Below are 18,570 nucleotides of genomic sequence, written 5' to 3' on the forward strand. Positions count from 1 at the left end.
TGAAACATTTATATTAACATATTTCCATACATATTTCCATACAAATACAAATACAAGATTTTTAGAAATTTCATGTAATGTCTGAAACATTTATATTATATTATATTTTTATTTTATTATTTTCTTTAAAAGCTGAAGTCTTATGACTTTTCATGAGTGGAAGGTGTTTTGATTTCAGCGAGTCAAATCTTGTAAAGGCCTGCATATTTCTTTTAAGATTGTTTGAAGTCTGCAAAAGCTTTAAAAAAAATGCCTCTGTCTTGCCTGCAATACATGCAACGTACATTGACTTAGTCTCTGTTCTCAGACACTGTTGATAGTTATTTCTGTGTGTTCCTTTTTATTAAAAAAAAGTATTTATAGTTGTAATCCAAGAGGTTCTAACATTTACCTGGAATTAAATGTGGCCATTTAGTCATTAATGAAAAAAATAGTAAATAGTACAGTAATACACAATCCACAGTTGGTTGAATCCACAGATGGGGAACTTCTGATATGGAGGGCCCTTGGATATAGAGGGCCAGCTATAAGTTATACTCAGATTTTTGACTGAGTAGAGGGTCAGCGCTCCTAACCCCCAAGTTGTTCAAGGGTCAACTGTATATATTGAAAAGCATAAATTGACACCAGTACCTCCAACGTTAATCCCAAACCACAGGTGCATTCTGTTTTCTCCCTTCCCAGCAAAGAGCTCCTATCCCGAAAAGAGTTAATAGCAGGTTTGAGACCACTGTCTGTAGAAAGGCCTGTTTCGAGGTCATAAACGACATCTGGGAACTTGGATTTTGGTAGGGTTCCCTCACCATTTCCTGCTAATGGGGATTCACTGTGCCTTGACTGTTTGTGCAAATAATGTGGCTTATGCTGAACACCTGCTTTCCTTCTGGGCGCCGGGAATTTGAGTTCGTGCTCGGCAGAGCGTGACTGCGTGACCAGCCTGCAGTGGGAAGCTTGGGCAATGTGTGTCTGATGGGCTTTCCTGGTGGACACACTTCACACGTGTTGTCACAGTTGTTGCTAGGGAATTAACTGTGTCAGACTGGTTTTCTCCAGACTTCACCCCAAGGAACAAAACTTTAGATAAACCAGAGAAAAAAAGAGGGCCTAGGAGGAAAATGCTTAGCTTCCTTGATAACTTCACAGAGTTGGCACAACGCCCCTCCCTTCAACCCCCAACTGTAATGTTAACCTTGTAAGTGCTGAATTTATTGCTCAGGGGTTTGAGGGGGAAAGAGGGAAACTTTTAAAAGCGTGGGTATTTTGTGGCTATTACACCTAGATGTGGGATCATCTCAGTCAGGGAAAGCTGCAAAGAAAAAGTGTCAGGGGCCACAGCGCCCTGGATTTCTGCTGCCAGTGGGCAGGTTGAAACTGAATCTCTGAGTTTGAAGAACAGAGATGTGTCTTGCCTATAGGAACCTCCGGGGAAAAAAGGAGACAACATGAAAAGGGAGGCAATCTCCAGATGGAGATACACTTTTCGGAGATTTCAAAAGCCGTTTTCAGTTGCTACTGGGCTCTTGGGAAATCAGATGTCTGACCCTGAGAGGCTGATGCGTCCCCAGCCTGGTGTGCATGTTTTCTAGAGGGTCAGTTTGGACTCTTAAGAACGACGAAGAGGAAGGGGTTCAGGAAAGCCTTACTTGGACTTAGAACATAGCTGTCTGGCCCTACTGAGTCTCAGCTTTGCTGCTGCCAAAGAAAAGCAGCTGGCTTTTTTGGGAATCCTGAAATCACAGATGCTATCTGCCTGGACCTGCCTCTGAGCTGAAACCCGAGACTACCTACCTGAGTGTTTCAGCCCCAGCACGTGCTGTGCTTAATTGAAATGGGATGGAATTTCTTCACTCAAAAAACTGCCTCAGGGCTTCCCTGGTGGCGCAGTGGTTGAGAGTCTGCCTGCTAATGCAGGGGACACGGGTTCGAGCCCTGGTCTGGGAAGATCCCACATGCCGCGGAGCAACTAGGCCCGTGAGCCACAACTACTGAGCCTGCGCGTCTGGAGCCTGTGCTCCGCAACAAGAGAGGCCACGATAGTGAGAGGCCTGCGCATCGCAATGAAGAGTGGCCCCCGCTTGCCACAACTAGAGAAAGCCCTCGCACAGAAACGAAGACCCAACACAGCCAAAAAAATAAATAAATAATAAAAATAAGTTAAAAAAAAAAAAAAAAAAAAAACTGCCTCAGACTATGCAACTGTGGCAGACTTAGGACACCCCTCTAGGGGGACCCTAAACTGTGACAAAACAGCATGGGTACTCCCACTTCTGGGCACAGATCCAAAGGAAATGAAGACAGGTTACTGAAGAGACACGTGTACTTCCATGTTCATTGCAGCGTTATTCACAACAGCCAAGATATGGAAACAACCTAAGTGTCTGTCAGTGAATGAATGGATAAAGATGATGTGGTGTTATGTGTACAATGGAATATTATTCAGTCATGAGAGAAAAGGAAATTCTTCCATTTGGGACAACATGGATGGACTTGGGGGGCATTATGCTAAGCGAGATAAGTCAGACAGAGAAAGACAAATACTGTATGTTGTCATGTATATGTGGAATCTAACAAGTAAAACAAAGTAGTGAATATAACAAAAAAGAAACAGAATCACAGATATAGAGAACGAACTAGTGGTTACCAGTGGGGAGAGGGAAGGGGGAGAGGCCAAATAGGGGTAGGGCATTAAGAGGTTCAAACGATTATGTATAAAATAAACATGCCACAAGGATATATTGTACAGCATAGGGAATATAGCCAATATTTTATAATAACTATAGATGGAGTATAATCTATAAAAATTTTGAATCACTACGTTGTACACCTGAAACTAATACAATACTGTAAATCAACTATACCGCAATAAAAAATTATTTAAATTAAATTTAAAAAAGGAAAATGGAAAAAAGAATTGATTAGACAGGTCATTAAAAAGTTCAGATAAGTTTAAATAAGACCCTGCCCCCCCCACCTTAAAAAAAATTAAAAATAAAAAAAACCCCAAATTATAAAAACAGAGTAAAATGGTGGTTACCAGGGGCTGGCGGGTGGAGGATATGGGAGAGATATTGTTTAAGGGTACATATAACTAGTAATAAATAAGTCCTGGAGACCTAATACATGATATAGTGATTATAGACAACAAAACTGTATTATAAACATTAATTGTTCCCACCACTAGAAGAAATAATTATGTGACGTGATAGAGGTATTAACTAACACCACAAGGGCAATCATTTTGCCATATAAGTGTATCCAACCAATCTGTTGTACACCTTAAATCTACACAGTGTTGTAAGTCAAATATATCTTATTTCTTTTTAAAAAGAAAGTGAAAAAAATATCATGGAAGCTGCTGGACCCACTGGGTCACATGGAAACACCCACAGGAAAGGCTTATCGCCAGATGAGACCGTCTGAAACTAAGCTGCTTATCCACACTCTGATAGCATTCATCACTTTTGAGCCCTGCCTGTCAAATCAAAACACATCTGAACCTCAATAAGGACAGATTTCATTCAAAAGGACTTGTATATATACACTACCAAACGTAAAATAGGTAGCTAGTGGGAAGCAGCCGCATAGCACAGGGAGATCAGCTCGGTGCTCTGTGACCACCTAGAGGGGTGAGATAGGGAGGGTGGGAGGGAGACGCAAGAGGGAAGAGATACGGGGATATATGTATACGTAGAGCTGATTCAGTTAGTTATACGGCAGAAACTAACACAACAATGTAAAGCAATTATACTCCAATAAAGATGTTAAAAAAAAAAAGGACTTGTGGTAGGGAGAACACTCCGATTTCAGAAATCTGCAAGTGTCTCAAATTTAAACAGAAAAGGGCTTTTCTAAGGCGGGGTAAGAAAGGCTGGCAGGAACTTTGTGGGGGAGGAGCCGGTGGCCAAGTCAGGGCTTCAACGAGAAATGTTTATTGCCTTCAAAGACATCCCACGGATGTCCTCGAGATGCTTGAGAACAGTAGATACGGTAAGAAACCCAGAAAATAAAACTGAGGTTCTCCAAATCCTCTGACTGGGGAACCTCAACTCTCACCCGGGCCACAGCTCCCCTGTTCACTTGTGGGTTCATTCACTCGTCCATTCATTGTGGATTCCACCCTTTTATCTTGGGGACTGGCGATACGAAGCTGAGTAAGAACTGATCACCTCTCAGGCAACACAGGAGGTTAATTAATCAAATATCCCTGGATGGGATTTCCCTGGCGGTCCAGTGGTTAAGACTCCGTGCTTCCACTGCAGGGGGCGGGGGTTGGATCCCTGGCGGGGGAACTAAGATCCCGCGTGCCTCGGGGCACAGCCAAAAAAAATAATAATGATAATAAATTTAAAAATAAATAAATAAAATAAGATATCCCTGGAGGGTGATGGAGGGCTTCCTGAAGGCAACAGCTGAGTAGGTTTATAAGGGCACATGAAAGTTTTCCAGGAAAATAAAGGGAAAGAGGGTCTTCCAGGTGGAAACAATGGCCCCCATAAAGGGGTGTGGGGACTTGCGGACTCAGGAAAGGCCAAGTCTGGAAAGTCGGGTCTAGGAAAGGGACCCTGCTGGACGTCACGGACAAAACTTAACCAGGTGAACCAAACACTTGTTTGGCCCAGTGAGGTTTTCCCACTAAACCCCCAGAATTGTCAGATCTCCGCGCAACTCCCCGTTACTGGGAGGAGGGCTTCTGATGATCGTTGAGGCACAGAGAAGAAGTTAGGAGCTGTGAGGGGACGCTTCTCCCAGTAAGGGGAGACACTAACGAGAATAGGGAACGTGTCTCAAATGCTTACGCTGTGCGTGGCCCGGTGCTGCGTTTTATGTGTATTCACTGCGTTGTGCCTCCTGATGACCCTGCGAGGAGGTTACGATCTTCCTTTTACACAGGTGAGGCACAGAGAGGTAATGAGTCCATGTTAAACCCTCAGCAATGTGGCTCCAGAAACCACGCTCCTCCCTGCGTTATACCCTCCGGCAGCCAGATCCTATGTCAGCAGGAGCTTTCTCCCTCTTCCGTGGGTCTGTCCTTCACTCCCTGGGGATGGCTGAGTAGTGCCCCCCACAAAGACACCCACGTCCTGACCCCCAGAACCTATGCATGTGTTCCCTTATATGGCAAGAGGGACTTTGCAGATGTAATCAATGTCTTGAGATGGGGGGGGGGGGATGATCTTGGATGATCCAGCTGGACCCAATGTAATCACAAGAGGCTTATAAGAGGAAGGCAGCCTGTTAGAGAGAACATTCCATGCAGCTGGCTTTGAGGATGGTGGGAGGGGTCACAAGCCGCCTCTAGAAGCTGGAAGAGGCAAGGAACGGACGGCTCCTTCCCTGGAGCCCCCAGGATCAGCCCTGCCCAACACCTTGATTTTAGCCATACTCGCTTTGGATCTCTGACCTCCAGAACTGTAAGAGAACACATTTGTGTTGTTTAAAGCTAAGTTTGTGATAACTTTCCGCAGCAGCCATAGGAAATGAATCCACTCCTCGACTGTCCTTTCCTGATTCCATGAGAATTCCCCCCTTCTTGTCTTGTGTTTGTCTTTAGAGCAGCACGGAGACATGGTGAAGTGCACGGGCTTTTGAGTCAGAGCTGGATTCAGGCCCAGCCACTGCCTGTTGTCAACTCTGTGACCCGGGTGCCTTATTCTCATTGAACCTCAGCCTTCCTATCTACTAAATGGGAGCAAAAGTCATCCTGAGCCTCATTAGTTATTGAGAATTTATCTAATGTGCCAGGCACTGAGCCTCGCATAGATAAGCTCACAAAATCTCCAGAACAACTATGTGGGTTGGGTTTTGTCATCACTACTCAAGTACCATTAAATGAAACAGAGACTAGCAATGTTTTTGTTTTAACACGACAGATTAAGATATGTCAGAGGTCCATTAGTCCATGAACATAGGAGAGGGATTTGTCACTGAGCCTTTTCTGGCTTCAGGAAGAAAATTCACCAGCAATGATTCTTTTTTTTTTTTTTTTTTTGCACCGAGCAGGGGTCGAACCCAGGCCCTTGGCAGTGAAAGCTCAGAGTCCTAACCACTGGACCGCCAGGGAATTCCCACAATGATTCCTTTTTATAAAACAAATATGAACATCAAAAAAATTACTAAGCAACAAATAAGTAAAGCTGCCAGCCAGAATTTCACACTTTTCAAAGATTACAGTCTGATGTTCGGGTGTCTGACAAGCACATTGGCAAAGACAGCTTTACCATGCAGAAATAGCATCTGCTTCTATGAAGCTACCAGGAAAGGGGGTCCCCCGAGTAGAGTTAGAACAGCTTTGCACCTGCCCACACGTTAATCCTCACAACTATCCTGAGAGGTAGGCTCTGTTGGAATCCTCAACTCGCAGATGACGAATTACCATAAACCAATTACTTGACCAGTGAGTAGCGCGGCCATGATTTGAACTCGGGCATTTTGAGGTTTTTTTGGTTTTTGTTTCTTGTTTTGTTTTTTTTGAAGATGTGGACCATTTTTAAAGTCTTTATTGAATTTGTTACAATATTGCTTCTGTTTTATGTTTTGGTTTTTTGGCCACGAGGTATGTGGGATATTAGCTCCCTGACCAGGGATTGAACCCACACCCCCTGCATTGGAAGGTGAAGTTTTAACCACTGGACAGCCAGGGAAGTCCCCTGAACGCGGGCATTTTTGGCCCCAGCCCCAAAATATATTCTATTGTCTCCCCTGCCCCACATTTCCTGGGGTGGGACGGCTGGCCTGGGCGCTCTGAGGACCAGCTGTTGGCACTGATGGTGCTTGTCGAAGGTGAGCTAGAGGCAGCAGGACCCCAGCCCACACTCTGCTCACCAGGGGCTGTGTCTGCTTGGTGGAAGGGGAACCTTCCTGTAATTTTCACAAAGATGCCAAGCAGGCTAGGGGATTCCTGCCTTTTTTCTTACGACTTCCTTTCCTTTCTCCAGCTCTGTCTTCTCGTGATTCTGCCCTTCCCCAGAGAAAGGAGAAAACCACCAAGTTCCAGGTGAGTTGCGTTTTCGTATCTTGTTTTGCAGTGAGTGGCCGCGTCTTTTCTGATTTCTTGGAGGGTGAAAGACGATACCAAATATTTAGTATTTGTGATGTACCAGGCATTTGCCTTTTATGATGCAATTTCATTTGTTCGTTTTGTTTGTTCTCATTTTTGTTTCCCAAATAATAGTGTAGAAGTGAATTTAAAAATTTCTACATTTACTACTTGCCTTACAAACCAGTTGTTTTCTGACTTGAATTTTTATTTATTTATTTGTTATCGAAGTATAGTTGATATACAATATTGTGTTTCAGGTGTACAGCAAAATGACTCAGTTATGCATATGTATATATCTATATTCTTTTTTCAATTCTTTTCCATTATAGTTTATTGCAAGATATTGAATATAGTTCCCTGTGCTATACAGTAAATCCTTGTTGTTCAGCTATTTTATATATGGTAGAGTGCATCTGTTAATCGCATACTCCCAATTTATCCCTCTCCCAAACCAGTTGTTTTCAATGCTCTTCTTAAAATAGGCATTCCTAACTATATTTGCAATAATAGAAAATGATTTTGAATAGTGCTTTCTCTACTTACTTTTTATAACTGCTTGATTGAGATACAATTCACATACTGTATAATAAACCCACTTAAAGTGTAAAATTCAAAAGTTTTTAATATAAGCGCAGATATGTGCAACTATCACCACAGTTAATCTTAGAACATTTTCATCACCTCAAATTAACACTATACCTTTTAGCTACTATACCCCTCCATCCCTCGTAAAAATGGAATCATATAATATGTAGTCGTCTTTTTTTTTTTTTAATTTTTTATTTATTTATTTATGGCTGTGTTGGGTCTTTGTTTCTGTGCGAGGGCTTTCTCTAGTTGTGGCAAGCGGGGGCCACTCCTCATCGCGGTGCGCAGGCCTCTCACCACCGCGGCCTCTCTTGTTGCGGAGCACAGGCTCCAGACGCGCAGGCTCAGTAATTGTGGCTCACGGGCCTAGCTGCTCTGCGGCATGTGGGATCTTCCCAGACCAGGGCTCGAACCCGTGTCCCCTGCATTAGCAGGCAGACTCTCAACCACTGCGCCACCAGGGAAGCCCTATGTAGTCTTTTTATGACTGGCCTCTGTGATTTGGTGGAATGCTTTCAAGGTTTATCCATGTGTGGCATGTATCACTACTCTGTCCCTTTTTATGACTGAATAATATTCCATTTATGGATGTAGCACATTTTGCTTAATTCATCGGTTTGGATTGTTTCCACCTTCTGGCTGCTATGTATAATGCTACTGTAAACCTCTGTATACAAGTTTTTGCGTGCATATGTTTTTGTTTGTCTTGGACATGTCTCTTGGGTAGAAGTAGAGTTGCTGCATCATCTAGTAACTCTGTTTATTTATTTATTTATTTTTGGATTTAGCGAAATGTATTTATGTGGTTTCAATCACTTTTATATATAGTTAAGTTATTGCCTGTTGTCTCAGTGTAGGAATGGCTTCAAGGAACTCTCCCTCTGCAAACTGTTAATGAATGTTGACAATGCAGAGTTTTTAAGGTTTGTCGCTGAACAAGAGATCTTCAGATGCCTTGTAATCTTGCATCTCATACATGAAAGAAACTTGGTAGGGGACTTTCTGAATTTGGCAACGATCCTAAAAGTTTATATGACATTACTAAAACAAGTTGTGGAGCCCAAATAAACTTTTTATAAACTAGCAATAGGAAAAATAAATTGAATAACTAGATTACAGAAAAGAAAAAGTACTTTTTCGTTTTCTATATAGAAAATAATATAATAAAACCATTGTCATATGAAAAGGTGATCAAAGATAACCAGTTTTAGAAAATGAGAATATGGAAATATGGAGAGATTCATTCCTTTAGCTATTTCATCCACAGATATTTATTATTTGCCTACTCCATTTTCCAGAATGCTACTAGGGGCTGAGAATAGAACAGTGAATAGACATAAATAGTCCCTGACATTGTAGTAACTATGTTTAAATGTTTGAGAAGCTGCCAGACTCTTTTCCAAAGTGGCTGCACCATTTTACAATCCTGCAAGCCATGTTTCCAATTTCTCCACATCTTTGCCAACACTGGTTATTACTTGACTTTTTTTTTTCATTCTAGCTATCCTAGTGGGTGTGAAGGTGGTATTTGTGGTTTTGATCTGCCTTTTCCTGACAACTAATCTGCTCATTTTAAAACTGAGTTATTTGACTTTGTATTATTGAGTTGTAAGAGTACCTCATATGTTCTAGATACTAGTCCCTTATCAGATACATGATTTGCAAATATTTTCTCCCATTCTGTATGTTGTCTTTCCATTTTCTTCATAATGTCTTTTGCACAGAAATGTTTAATTCTGATGAAATCCAAGGTATCATTTTTCGTTGTTGCTCATGTTCTAAGAATCCATTCCCAAATCCGAGGTCTTGCGTATTCACCTGTTTTCTTTGGAAATACTTCTGGCTTTAACTCTCACATGTAGGTCTTAGGTCAATTTTGAGCTAATTTTGTATAAAATCGGAAGTAAGTATCTAGTTTCATTCTTTTACACGTGGCTATCCAGTTGTCCAGCACTATTTGTTGAAAAGATTTTTCTTTCCCCATTGAATGATTGTGGCACCCTTGTTTGAAAACCAGTTGACCACAGACATAAGGTTTTATCTCTGAACTCTGAATTCCATCCCATTGATCTATATATCCATCCTTATGCCAGTACCACATTATCTTTTTTTTTTTAAATGAAATGCGAAGTTTTTTTTTTCCTTTTTAAATTATTTATTTATTTTTATTTATTTAATTTATTTATGGCTGTGTTGGGTCTTCGTTTCTGTGCGAGGGCTTTCTCTAGTTGCGGCAAGTGGGGACCACTCTTCATCGCAGTGCGCAGGCCTCTCATTATCGCGGCCTCTCTTGTTGTGGAGCACAGGCTCCAGACACGCAGGCTCAGTAATTGTGGCTCACGGGCCTAGTTGCTCTGCGGCATGTGGGATCTTCCCAGACCAGGGCTCGAACCCGTGTCCCCTGCATTGGCAGGCAGATTCTCAACCACTGCGCCACCAGGGAAGCCCCAACACATTATCTTGACTGCTGTTGCTTTGAAGTTTTGATCAGAAAGTGTGAGTATTCTAACCTTCAAACATCTTATGTTGATGCATTTCAAAGTAAGTCGAAGATATTTCCTCCCAAGTATTTCAGTATCCGTATCATTAACAAGAGTTCAATATTTGTGTATGGATATTTTTTCTTTTGAGGTAAAACTGACATACATCAAAATGCACATATCTTAAGTGAACTATTCATTGAGTTCCAAAATCTGAATATGTGTGCAGTCAATTGGAGCCCCTAGCAGTATAAAGAATTATCCCAAGGAGTTTGTAATGCCCCTTCCCAGGCTCTTCCCTCATGCTCCTCTCCTGCATAACCAGACTAAACACTGTTCTGATGTATTATTCATCATAAAATAGATTTGCCTATTCTGGTTTTTTGCTGTTGTAGTTAGATGTGATGTCTCTTTGATTTCGTTGTTATTTTCTATGTCTCTTGGGTCTCCCTTTTTCATTTTACTACAGTTTGCAAACAGTAAAGTTGAAAAATCTGTTGGATTGTCCCTTTTATCATTATAAAATGTCCTTCTCTGTGTCTGGTAACAATTTTTGTCAAAGCCGGTGTTTTCTTTTTTTTTTAATTAATTAATTTGGCTGCATTGGGTCTTTGCTGTGTGCGGGATTTCTCTAGTTGCGGTGAGCAGGGGCTACTCTTCGTTGGTGTGCGGGCTTCTCATTGCGGTGGCTTCTCTTATTGCAGAGCACGGGCTCTAGGCGCGTGGGCTTCAGTAGTTGTGGCACGTGGGCTCAGTAGTTGTGGCTCATGGGCTCCAGAGCGCAGGCTCAGTAGTTGTGGCACACAGGCTTAGTTGCTCCACAGCACGTGGGATCTTCCTGGACCAGGGCTCAAACCCGTGTCCCCTGCATTGGCAGGCGGATTCTCAACCACTGCACCACCAGGAAAGTCCCCCAACTCCATTTTAATTTTCCTTTCACACTTCAAAGGACACAAATAGGCTGAAAGTGAAAGGATGGGAAAAGACATCGTGCAAACAGTAACTGAGAGCTGGAGTGTTCATTACTAATATCAGAAAACAGCGACTTTGGGACTTCCCTGGCAGTGCAGTGGTTAAGAATCTGCCCGCCAATGCAGGGGACACGGGTTTGAGCCCTGGTCTGGGAAGACGCCACATGCCACAGAGCAACTAAGCCCCTGCGCCACAGCTGCTGAGCCTGCACTCTAGAGCCCGTGAGCCACAACTACTGAGCCCACGTGCCACAACTACTGAAGCCTGTGAGTCTAGAGTCCGTGCTCCACAACAAGAGAAGCCGACGCAATGAGAAGCCTGCGCACCGCAACGAAGAGTAGCCCCCACTCGCCTCAACTAGAGAAAGCCTGCGTACAGCAACAAAGACCCAACGCAGCCAGGAAAAAAAAAATGGAGTTGGTATTGCTAAGAGCACTCGCTAAAATAGAGCCAGGAGGCCATTGAGGAAGTGACATAAGTCATAAGCACATCTCAGCCTGGTTGGAATCTGACCTTTTGATCTGATGCAGCTATCTAGAACCTCTGCCAGAAATTCATGCCTGTCGACTTACCAACGCTTACACTAAAAAAAAAAATCGCCTCATGATTCCTAAGAACAAATATTTTCTGACTCACGTCAGAATCCACTGCAGTTCTCACCCAGCAACGTTTTTTTCTCCGTTTTTTTTTTAAACTGAAGTATAGTTGATTTACAAAGTTGCGTTAGTTTCTGCTGTACAGCAAAGTGAATCAGCTATACATATATATATACATTCTTTTTCATATTCTTTTCCATTATGGTTTATCATAGGATATTGAAAATAGTTCTCTGTGCTATACAGTAGGACCTTGTTTATCCATCCTATATATAACCGTTTGCATCTGCTAATCCCAAACTCCCAATCTTTCCTTCCCTCAACCAAGTCCCCCTTGGCAACCACAAGTCTGTTCTCTATGTCTATGAGTCTGTTTCTGTTTCGTAGATTAGTTTGTATCATATTTTTGATTCCACATAGAAGTGACATCATATGGTATTTGTCTTTCTCTTTCTGACTTACTTCACTTAGTATGATCATCTCTACTTGCGTCCATATCGCTGCAAGTCACCCAGCAACTTGTTAACAACCTTCGTAGCTTTTTGTCTTTATAAGCCCATGACTCTTTCTCTTCCTTGGAACACTCTTTCGTGGTTGCCTGAATCTGTGTCTCCCACATTGCAGTTCTTAAAGATGCCAGATAAACTCTTTACTTATTTGCAGATTCCTGCATTATTTTTTGGTTGACAGGAGCACCTAAGGGATCTTTCACTCCTCAGCTTTTCCTTTTAAGCTTTGTGATTGGTTCATTATCTGCCCCAGCTGAACTGCCTCAGACCACCATGATGTGAAAACATTGCGTGGGGTGGACCTTCAAGGCAATCAACCAATTGACCCAATAATAATTTGGGAAGGAGGATATGAAAGAGCCCTAGGTCTACTCTGCTTCCTCCAGTAATGGAAATGCAGTCTCTCAGCTTCCAAGGCTACTGCTGAGCTGGGGAATGGGAGATGGGCCTAAGCTAAGTTAAAACCACAGACCTTGCTCTTCTTACTGAGATTCAGCTGTTTTTTCTTGACTAAATACACCTGGGCTGCTGCAAGCCTTTAGTTAATTTCCAGAGTTCTGGGAAAAAAGTCAATTCTGTAGCTGCCAATTTTTTCATTACTTTTACATAGAGTGAACTTTCAGAGGTCCTTAACTCTACCATGTTTGCTGAATGTTTCTGTATAAGTATTTTCGTGGATTTATGTTTTCATTTATCCTAGATCAACACCCAGGAGGGTAATCACTGGGCCACGGGAGAGATAGTATATTAAGGTTTTTAAAAAACGGCCAGACCTTTTCCCCCCAAAGTTGTACCACTTACAATACAAACATTTGAGGTTTCCAGATGATTCATATCTTTATCATGTCACATGAACTGAATCATACAATTGAAATGTCATAATTGAATTATACTTTCAAGTATGACTTACTACATTTAACATAAATGATATTCATCAATATTTCATTAATATTCATTCCTCTTAAAATTCTATTTCATAGTATGGTATGGATTAAATTTATGGTATGGATTTATCTCAATTTGTTTATTAACCAGCTGATGGAGCTTTCAGTTGGCACATATGAATAAAGCTGCTCTAAACATTGCATACAGATTTTTGGATGTGTGTTTTCATTCCTTTTGGGTAACTACCTAGGAGTGAGATTGCTGGGTTTTAGGGTACTTTTTAGTCAACTTGATAATAAACTGTCCTTCCTTCTTTCCTCCCTCCCTCCCTCCCTCTCTTCCAATTTGATCCATTCTAATAGGTGTGTAGTAGTATACTACTGTGGTTTTAATTTGCATTTCCTTATTGACTAATGATGTTGAGCACATTCATGTGCTTATTGGCCATTCCTGTGTCTTTTGAAAATGTTCAAATATTTTTTCCATTAAAAAAAAATGGATTATTTGTCTTCATTGAATTGCAAGAGTTCCTTGTATATTCTGGGTACAAGTCCTTCACCTGATTTATGTCTTATAAATATTTCTCATTATGCATCTTAACTTTTAAACTTTGAAATAGTATCTTTAATGAAATAGAATGTATCAAGCTTATTGAGTGTCTTTTGATTTCATCCTTTCTGTGTCTAGTATAAGAAATCTGACTAACCCATGTTCATAAAGGTTTTCTTCTATGTTATAAGCTTTATAGCTCCCGTTTTACATGTAGGTCTATGACACATTCTGAATAAATTTGTAAATATGGTACAAAGGATCAAGGCTCATATATTTTAACATAAGGTTGTCCAATTATTCCAGTAACATTTGTTGAAAAACAACTTTCTCCATTGAATTACCTTGGTACTTTTGTCAAAAATTAACTGACAGTATATATGTGATACTAGTTATGGATTTTCTACTCTGTTTCATTGAGCTATATGTCTATTTCCATCCTAATATCAACCTGTCTTGATTGCCATAGCTTTAAAGTAAGTCCTGAAATTAAGCAGTGTGTCTTCTAATTTTCTTTTTAAAAATTGTTAGAGATGTTCTAAATCCGATGATTTTTCCATATAAATTTTTATTTATTTAAAAAAATTTTTATTTTTATTTATTTTTGGCTGTGTTGGGTCTTCATTGCTGCGCGGGGGCTTTTCTCTAGTTGCGGCAAACGTAGGCTACTCTTTGTTGCGGTGCACGGGCTTCTCATTGCGGTGGCTTCTCGTTGTGGAGCATGGGCTCTAGGTGTGCGGGTTTCAGTAGTTGTGGCACTCGGGCTCGGTAGTTGTGGCACACGGGCTCAGTTGCTCTGCGGCATGTGGGATCTTCATGGACTAGGGCTCGAACCCGTGTCCCCTGCATTGACAGGTGGATTCTTATCCACTGTGCCACCATGGAAGCCCTATTTATTTATTTAGTAAATGATGTGGTCTTTTCTATAAATGGGTCACCCAGCATTGCCCTCTACATAGCTTGGGCTTGTGTGTTTATGAATCAACAGTCAACGGCCTTTTTTTTTTGGGCCGCACCCCGCGGCATGTGAGATCTTAGTTCCCTGAACAGGGATGGAACCGGTGCCCCCTGCAGTAGAAGGGCAGAGTCTTAACCACTGGACCACCAGGGAAGTCCCAATTTTTCCATGTAAATTCTAGAATCCACTTGTCAATATCTACAGGAAAGCCAGAGGAGATTTTGAAGGTGACTGTGTCACAGCTATAGATCAATCTAGGGAGAATTGACATTTTAACAATCTGTCTTATCCAAGAAAAATGACATCTCTCCATTTACATAGGTCTAGTCTCCTTTAAGTTCTGTTAGTGTATTACATAGGATACAAATCATAGTCTTCTGTCATATTGCACCTACAGGAGGGGGTGACCTACCCTATCCTCCATCACCTGCCAGATCCCTTGGCTGCCTTGGGATGAACTGAGTGAACAGCAGTGGGAGATGGTGGACTACGTGAGGGTGCTGCCACCACCCACGTGATGGAGCTCAGGGCAATGCTGCTGCTTTCCATCCCTTAGCCAGGAAGTCCCTGATGAAGGATGGGACCCAAGCATCAACACACTTGGTCAAACTTCAGGCAGTCTTCTCAGTGCTGGATGCCCTGGCCAACAAATGGAACCATCTTCACATTTATCAAACTGCTGGACCACTGCCTAAAAATTGTTTGCTCTAGGGTAAAGGACTCTGAGAATCTCTTGCCTTACAGATGCCCAGGACATAAATTGAATCACACGTGTCTCTACATACACTAAAGCCACGATACAGGGCCTTGCCAGGGCACTCCTTATCTTCAGAATTATAGAACTTACTGATAGTAACCAAGACACACATTTCACTTTCCAAAATACACATTGCTAGCTCTTGGAAAAGGCATTCAATGGAACTCATGTCCCTGATGGGTCCCAGGTAGCCCATTTAATTAAAAAACAGAAAGTTCACCTCAAACAACTCCTTTTCAAATTCCAGTTCAGCAAATGGATTCATAAATGGGTCTCTGTCTTGTCCCAGACCTTACTTTATCTTAATTCAGAGCTCCTTGGCTGATTCACACCAACATTAAAAACCTTTCTCAGCACCCTTTCCTATATTTAAAGTGGGTTATGGGGACTTCCCTGGAAGTCCAGTGGTTAAGACTCCACGCTTCCACTGCAGGGGGCATGGGTTCAATCTGTGGTCCGGGAACTAAGATCCTACACGCTGTGTGGTGTGGCAAAAAAAAAAAAAAGTGGGTTGTGTCTGACCTCCATGTATATAAAGACTCATTATATATGAGGCCCTTTAATAATATCACCCCATCTTTATAAATGTTTTATCTTGCCCCCCCCCCACCCAATAAGGGCTGGAAACCGGATTGAGGGTGCATACTCTCCTGCAACCCATTTGAGCCTAAAATTCCACCACCCCAAAACTTTGCTAAATGTTCCGGTTATAAGGGGTTGATAATTTGTGCTCTCCCTCCGGTCCTCTTCAGGAAATTAAATTAGTATTCCAGGGCCATCCCCACAGACAGGGTGGACTACCAAAAAAGGGCGATAGAAAACTCCACTTAGTACATTAAAAAAAAAAATCACGTTTGGACATAATTTATTCAACACTATTAATTTACTGTGGCTATCATTAACAAAATACCATAAACTGGGTGGCTTAGACAACAGATTTATCTTATCCCAGTTCTGGGTGCTAGAAGTCCAAGATCAAGGTATCAGCAGGTCTGTTTTCTTCTGGGACGTCTCCCTCTGCCTTGCAGTTGGCCCCGTCTTGCTCTGTCCTCACATGGCCTTTTCTTTGTGTGATGCATACCTGGTGTCTCTGTGTGTGTCTAAATTTCCTCCCCTTATAAGGATACCAGTCATATTGTATTCAGACCCCCACGCCCACCAAAGACCTCATTTTAACATAATCACCTCTTTAAAGACCTTCTCTCCAAAGAGGGTCACATTCTGAGGTACTGGATGTTGGGACTTCAACATAGGAATTTGTTGGGAAGGGGGTGAACACAATTCCACCCATAACAACACCGTATCAGATAATGATGAAGCCAGACAAACCTTCCTTGATAGTTACATGTGCCAAGGAAACTCAGCATCATATGACAAAGCCTCTCAAGTGCAGCTGCACACCCTACTGTTGACTGTTGGTCTGGTTACTGTGGGTTTGGGTGCTTTCATTGGTTTGCAGTCAAGAGACTCAAACCCTCCAAGGAAGCCATTGTTTCAACCACACATGACAAATGCTGAGGCCTGCATGCCATCAAGTTTTGTTGATACAGGCCCTATGATCCAAAGACCTTGCCAGCTTGCCTACCACCAACAAATCCTTTGCCCTTGAGGTCAAAGTACCACAGTAATTGGTCAAATTAGAGGACCTGCCTACAGGCTAATGCTGGATATTTCAATTGGCAAATGACCTGACACCCTATTAACACATTTTTGACCAGAGACCTATTACGGCCACAGGCATTAGTTTCTGCAAAAATCCCCCAGTCAATAATGTGTTAACGACATACACTCAAATCAGGCCATATGGTTTAAAACCTATTTGCAACAGAAATAGGTTGCACACAAACCTTCTCCTCAGTTGCACACAAACATCATGAATCTTTACATATACTTTACCCAACTATCAGTTCGTATCCTCCAAGAGCACAACTGCCATACCTACCACCTTGACCCAAGAAACACACCAAGATGTTAATTGTCTATATTTTTTCAATGGCAATTTTCTCCTGATCTGTTGGCCTTATGTACTTCAACTTTTCTATTAACACACTGTATTTTAAAACATGATCATGTCATCTGTAAGTAGTTTTCTTTCTTTCCAATTTGTACACCTATTAGTTTTTGCACTAACTTGGACCTTCAGTCCAACATTGAATAGAAGTAGTGAGATTGGACATCATAAAAGTATTCATTCTTTCAATATTAAATATGATGCTAGCTGTAGTGTTCTTATAGATATCGTTTATCAGTTTGAGGAAGTTGCCTTTCTATTCGTAGTTTATTGAGAGTGTTAATCATGAATCGGTGTTCAGTTTTGTCAAATACTTTTCGTATAGCTATTGAAATGGCCATATGGTCATTTTTTTTAGTCTCTTATTAACATGGTGAATTATTTTAACGAGAGAAATGGTTACTAAATTTCTTTTTAATTAATTAATTTTATTTTTGGCTGTGTTGGTCTTTGTTGCTGTGCACAGGCTTCTCTAGTTGCAGCAAGCCGAGATGGCTCTTCCTTGTTGTGCATGGGCATCTCATTGTGGTGGCTTCTCTTGTTGCAGAGCACAGGCTCTAGGTGTGCAGGCTTCAGTAGTTGGAGCACGTGGGCTCAGTAGTTGTGGCTCGCGAGCTCTAGAGCATGGGCTCAGTAGTTGTGGCGCACGGGATTAGTTGCTCCACGGCATGTGGGATCTTCCTGGACCAGGGATTGAACCCGTGTCCCCTGCATTGGCAGGCGGATTCTTTTTTTTTCTTTTTTTTAATTTCTATTTATTTATGGCTGTGTTGGGTCTTCGTTTCTGTGCAAGGGCCCCTTCCAGCCGCGGCAAGCGGGGGCCACTCTTCATCGCGGCGCACAGGCCTCCCACCATCGCGGCCCCCCCCCCCGCTGCGGAGCACAGGCTCTAGACGCGCAGGCTCAGCAATTGTGGCTCACGGGCCCAGCCGCTCCGCGGCATGCGGGATCCTCCCAGACCAGGGCTCGAACCCGTGTTCCCTGCACCGGCAGGCAGATTCCCAACCACTGCGCCACCAGGGAAGCCCCGGCAGGCGGATTCTTAACCACTGTGCCACCAGAGAAGTCCCTGTATGATCTTTTTAATGTGTTGTTGGATTCAGTTTGCTAGTATTTTGTTGAGGATTTTTGTGTCTATGTTCATCAGTGATTTGGTCTGTAATTTTCTTTTTTTGTGATATTTTTTGTCTGGTTTTTGTATCAGGGTGATGGTGGCCTCATAGAAC

Source organism: Eschrichtius robustus, chromosome 19 (genome assembly GCF_028021215.1).
Source record: "Eschrichtius robustus isolate mEscRob2 chromosome 19, mEscRob2.pri, whole genome shotgun sequence".
Taxonomy (NCBI): domain Eukaryota; kingdom Metazoa; phylum Chordata; class Mammalia; order Artiodactyla; family Eschrichtiidae; genus Eschrichtius; species Eschrichtius robustus.